The sequence below is a fragment of the Cherax quadricarinatus genome, chromosome 45 (genome assembly GCF_038502225.1).
Source record: "Cherax quadricarinatus isolate ZL_2023a chromosome 45, ASM3850222v1, whole genome shotgun sequence".
NCBI lineage: Eukaryota > Metazoa > Arthropoda > Malacostraca > Decapoda > Parastacidae > Cherax > Cherax quadricarinatus.
Genome location: NC_091336.1, coordinates 31,521,855 through 31,527,966, shown reverse-complemented (window position 1 = coordinate 31,527,966; position 6,112 = coordinate 31,521,855).

Below are 6,112 nucleotides of genomic sequence, written 5' to 3'. Positions count from 1 at the left end.
ATAGGCCATGATTGGCAATGAAGAAAATACCAGGAATCCATAGGGAAGGGCACCTATGAGCTAGAGGGGTTAGAAAAGTCAACGTGTGGTGGCATTGGAAGGCATTCAAGTAGCGAAGGAATGGAGCATTGCGAAGAGTGGAGTTGTGGAGATGGAGGAGAGGGAAGAGAAGGAACAGGAGGTGGATCAGTGTCCATTGAAGGTTTAGTCTCTGCAATATATTCTGAAATGGCTTCAAGTGTTTCTGAATTCAAAGATGTATGGGAGACAATATTGGAGGTAGAAGGAGGAGAGTGAGTAAAGATTGGGACAGTAATGGACTGTACCAAAGTAGGGGGGGATGAAAGAGTGTAGGGGACTGGAGAAGAAGTGTGGGAGGGGACAGAAGAGGCAGAAACCTGGGAGGTGGCAGAAGAGGGAGAAACTTGGGAGGGGACGGGGGTGGAAGGCACAGTACGAGGAGGAGGGTGAACCTCCACACTTGTAATAGAGCCAGATAGAGGGGAAGAACTAGGTACAGAGACTGGAAAGGTAAAGTGCAGAGGTGGAAGAAGGGAAGGAAGGGGCAACAAAGATTTGAGCACTGGGTTTTTTTTGGACTTCTGAGAAGTGGAGGGGCGATTGGTAGGTGTCGTACGGGGTCTTGTCGATACCGGGGCTTGTGAGGAAGGATGTGAAGATGTGAGAACAGACTGAGTTGTAGTCGGGACGTCAGAGCCAAGGACAGCAAAAGGATTAGATGCCAGAGTGGCTATGGGAGGGGTAACAACAGAGGAGGCTGCAGAAGATGGGACTCCAGAAGTGGGGGGACGTTTTGAAACACGAGAATAAGAAACACGGGGTAGTCTCCCTTGGAGGCAGAGATGAGTAACTGCCATAGCATAAGGGAGACCTTCTGCTTCTTTGAGGCAACGGATTTCACACTCATTCAAGTAGACCTGGCAACGGCGAGAGTACGAAGGATGAGCCTCATTACAATTAAGGCAAGATGGAGGTTGACTGCAAGATGTATTAGAATGGTCGTCGGCACCACAGACTGGGCATTCGGCCATAGATCTGCAATATTTTGCTGGGTGACCAAAATGCCAACAAGTTCTACACTGTTGCGGTGTAGGGATCACCTTTCGAACTTGTAACCGATGACCCATGACATAAACAGAGGGCGGGAGTTCACAGCTGTCGAAAGTTAATCGAGCCACATTGCAAGGGTAATGTCTCCACCCGCGGGCAGGAAGGACATAAGTGTCTACTTTGAGGATTGGGAGATCCTGGAGTTCCAGCTGTTCAAGAATGTCATTGCCACATGACTGGAAATTCTGCTGGACTATGGTATGGGGCAGAATGACAGTACCACTACAAGAATTGAGAGAAAGATGTTTTTCAATAGTGATAGGAGTAGTATCGATATGCGAAAGGAGAGAAAGATCATGAGCTTGGGTAGCATTCTGGACAGTGACGATGCACATACTGCTCTTGACAGCATGAAATGAAATATCTCTACCTACATGGCACAGGAGCGCTTTGCCAATAGAGTGGACCCCGGCATAGCGACTTTAATCCGTGCAAGAGGGCTCATTGTTATGCGAAATGATCGGTATGCGAATGCATTTTCCCCATAAGAAATAATGGAAATCAAATTAATCCGTGTAAGACACCCAAACGTATGAAAAAAAAATTTTTACCACATGAAATATACATTTTCCTACACACAAAGAGAAGGATACATGCACAATAGTAGAGTAGTACATGCACAATATATATTGTGCATGTACTACTCTACTAAATGAAGAATAAATGACACTTACCTTTATTGAAGATGCAGCAATGACTGATGAGACACTGTGTCCTGGGAGTGCCTTTTCCTCCTGAGTACTGTAGGTCCTGTTTGGCATTTTCTTCCAGAACAGGCCTTATCACACTGTGTATGCCACTACGATTCTTAAATCTCTCAAACCAACCTTTGCTGGCTTTAAATTCACCAATATGAGCACTAGTTCCAGGCATTTTTCCCTGTTCACCTGGGTGTTAGTCGACTGGTGTGGGTTGCATCCTGGGAGACAAGATTAAGGACCCCAATGGAAATAAGTTAGACAGTCTTCGATGACACTGACTTTTTTGGGTTATCCTGGGTGGAAAATCCTCTGGGGTTAATTGTTTCTTGGTATTCTCAATAAGCCACACCAACAACGGTGCTACAGCAGCAGCAGCAGCAGCTGACAGTGCTACAGCAGCAGCAGACGATGCTACAGCAGCAGCAGACGGTACTACAGCAGCAGCAGCAGCAGCTGACAGTGGTACAACAGCAGTAGCAGCTGACAGTGCTACAACAGCAGCAGACGATGCTACAGCAGCAGCAGACGATGCTACAGCAGCAGCAGACGGTACTACAGCAGCAGCAGCAGCTGACGGTGGTACAACAGCAGCAGCAGCTGACAGTGCTACAGCAGCAACAGATGATGCTACAGCAGCAGCAGACGATGCTACAGCAGCAGCAGACGGTACTACAGCAGCAGCAGCAGCTGACGGTGGTACAACAGCAGCAGCAGCTGACAGTGCTACAGCAGCAGCAGATGATGCAACAGCAGCAGCAGACGATGCTACAGCAGCAGCAGACGGTACTACAGCAGCAGCAACAGCTGTACCACCAATAATAGCGATGGTTGATTGGGGTTTATTATACAACCTGGCCAGCTCGGAGACACGCACTCCACTTTCATACTTATCAATGATCTTTTTCTTCATCTCTATAGTAATTCTCACCCTTATTGCTGTAGGGTTGGCACTAGAAGCTTTCTTGGGGCCCATGGTCACTTATTTTGCAGATAAAATCACCAAAAACACTGTAATAATACGAAATATTCCGATTGTATGCTTGGATGTTACCGCGGAGGCTGGCTGGTAAACAATGCCACCGGCGGCACATGTGAGGCTGGCTAAGGGCGCACATTGGACGCGTCTCGGACGAAGAGCGGTGAATGGGCTTTTGAGAGGTATGCGAGGCAAAATTTTTGCGATAAAAGCGAGCGGTATGTGGATTGAACGTTATGTGATGCGTACGGTATGCGGGGGTCCACTGTACTATGGTCAGAAAGATAGGCAGAAGAAGAAGTTGGTCTTAAAGTAAAGAATTTAGTCCATTGTGTGGTCCGAAACTGAGCGTGGAGAGGAAGTGCATGACGTGTCGGTCTTTTCCTAGTAGAATGGGAAGGTAACAAAGGGACATCATCAGGAGATTGTCATTGGCATTTAAGAGTAGGACCAGAGTTAGTCCATCGTGAAACGGGCTGGCGATTCGAAAATTGCTGTACCGTAGAGGGAGAGGCCGGAAGCATAGTCAAAGGAAAGCGGAGGTCAGACAAATCGAAGGAGTCAGTTGAAGCCCTGGTACCTGAAGCAGGTGAGGAAACAGCACCAGCAAGAGGTACAGGGGCATCAGGAGTGTCCGAAGAGTGGTCAAAAAAACAAAGCAGGGTCAGAATGGGGTGCGGTATCAAGAAGGGGCCCGGGGGTAGTGGGTTCATGGATTGGGTTCTCCATGGTTAGGTTACTCCTTTGCTTTTTGTTTTTAAGAAAAAAAAGAAGAAAAGAAAATAAAAAGAAAAAAAAAGAATAAAAAAAGGGGGGAGCAGGGAGGAATAGTTCCCAGGAGGAATGAAAGGGCCGGAAATCTCCCTCCACGCCCAAGAGGACCTCAGCACCGCTAGTAGCGCAGATGCAGCATGGAACCCGTGCCATACCCTACCCTTCAAGCCAGTAAACCAGCAATCCGGGATAGCAACCTCACATCTACCGAGCTACCTCGGTGGGCAAAAGAGAGGACGGCCGGATATCTACCACAAAGCATACCTCCTTTGGCCACCACCCCCGGAATCTGAAAGGTGGCTTCCAGAGATACACCCGTCGCCCGAAAGACACCCAAAGCCACTCTCCGGGATACCGGAGAGGGATCGGGACATCCCCAGGCGATCCAGATTCCACGGCAAACTACGCCACCGCCAAGAACCCAATCAAAATGGGATGGACCCTGGTACCCTTTCCCCTACCTAGGAACTAGCGTGCCTGTGGGAAAAACCCCAAAGGCCAAAAAGAGGAAGGGCAAAAGGGAGGGGTGGGGAGGAGGAGGAGGAAAGGAAAAAGGGGAGGATGGGATAGGGGAGGGGAGATTGGGGGGTAATTAGGTTCGGTCTGAGGAAGAAGACCGACAGGTCTAATTCCTCAGACCAAGAGCCTCTTCACCACGCCAAGGAGCCCCCCTTGAAGAGGCCACTTTGCACAGATTTCCTTAATCTTTGAAGTAGGCAACTTCTTCAATTTCTCTCTCCCCTCCTCTGAAGAAGTTTCCTCAGGTGTGGCCTCTTGGTGTTGAAGTTGATCTAGCAGCTCATCAGTGGTTAGTCCTTCATTGTCCTCCTCCACCAACTCTTCCACATCCTCCCCACTAACCTCCAACCCCAAGGACTTCCCCAATGCCACAAATGATTCCTCAACTGGCATATGCCTCTCAGGGTTAGCCTCAAATCCTTCAAAATCCCTTTTGTCTACACATTCTGGCCACAGTTTCTTCCAAGCAGAGTTCAAGGTCCTCTTAGTCACTCCCTCCCAAGCCTTACCTATAAGGTTTACACAATTGAGGATATTAAAGTGATCTCTCCAAAACTCTCTTAAGGTCAATTGAGTTTCTGAGGTCACTACAAAGCACCTTTCAAGCACAGCTTTCGTGTACAGTTTTTTGAAGTTTGAAATGACCTGCTGGTCCATGAGCTGCAGGAGAGGAGTGGTATTAGGGGGCAAAAACTTGACCTTAATGAAGCTCATGTCCCCACAAAGTCGCTCTGCCAAGTCTGTAGGATGACCAGGGGCATTGTCTAACACCAGGAGGCACTTAAGGTTTAATTTATTTTCAATTAGGTAATTTTTCACAGTGGGGGCAAATGCTTGGTGTAACCAGTCATAGAAAAAGTCCCTAGTGGCCCATGCCTTACTGTTTGCCCTCCACAGCACGCACAAATTAGCCTTGAGGATATTCTTTTGCCCGAATGCTCTGGGAGTTTCAGAGTGATACACTAATAAAGGCTTCACTTTGCAATCACCACTAGCACTGGCACACATTAACAGAGTAAGCCTGTCTTTCATAGGCTTATGTCCTGGGAGTGCCTTTTCCTCCTGATTAATGTAGGTCCTGCTTGGCATTTTCTTCCAAAACAGGCCTGTTTCATCATAATTAAGCACTTGTTCAGGTTTCAGTCCTTCACTGTCTATGTACTCCTTGAATTCCTGCACATATTTTTCAGCTGCTTTGTGGTCTAAACTGGCAGCCTCACCATGCCTTATCACACTATGTATGCCACTATGCTTCTTAAATCTCTCAAACCAACCTTTGCTGGCCTTAAATTCACTCACATCATCACTAGTTGCAGGCATTTTTCTAATTAAATCCTCATGCAACTTCCTAGCCTTTTCACTTATGATCGCTTGAGAGATGCTATCTCCTGCTATCTGTTTTTCGTTTATCCACACCAGTAACAGTCTCTCAACATCTTTTATCACTTGCGATCTCTGTTTCGAAAACAAAGTTGCACCTTTGGCAAGAACAGCTTCCTTGATTGCCGTTTTCTTGGACACAATAGTAGCGATGGCTGATTGGGGTTTACTATACAACCTGGCCAGCTCAGAGACACACACTCCACTTTCATACTTAGCAATGATCTCTTTCATCTCCATAGTAATTCTCACCCTTATTCCTGTAGGGTTGGCACTAGAAGCTTTCTTGGGGCCCATGGTCACTTATTTTGCAGGTGAAATCACTAAAAATGCTGTAATAATACGAAATGTTCTGATTGCATGCTTGGATGTTACCGCGGAGGCTGGCTTGTAAACAATGCCACCGGCGGAACAAGTGAGGCTGGCTCAGGCTGCACATAGACGCGTCTCGGACGAATCGTGGTGAGAGTTTTTTAGCGCTAGGTGAGGCAAATTTTTAGCGATAAAATGTATCGCTAGGCGGATTTAACGTTATGTGATGCCAACGTTAGGCGGGGGTCCACTGTATTTCAAAATGCACCACAATATCTAAGAGGTCAAAATTCAAGAATGGTAGTGCTCTCTGAGAACC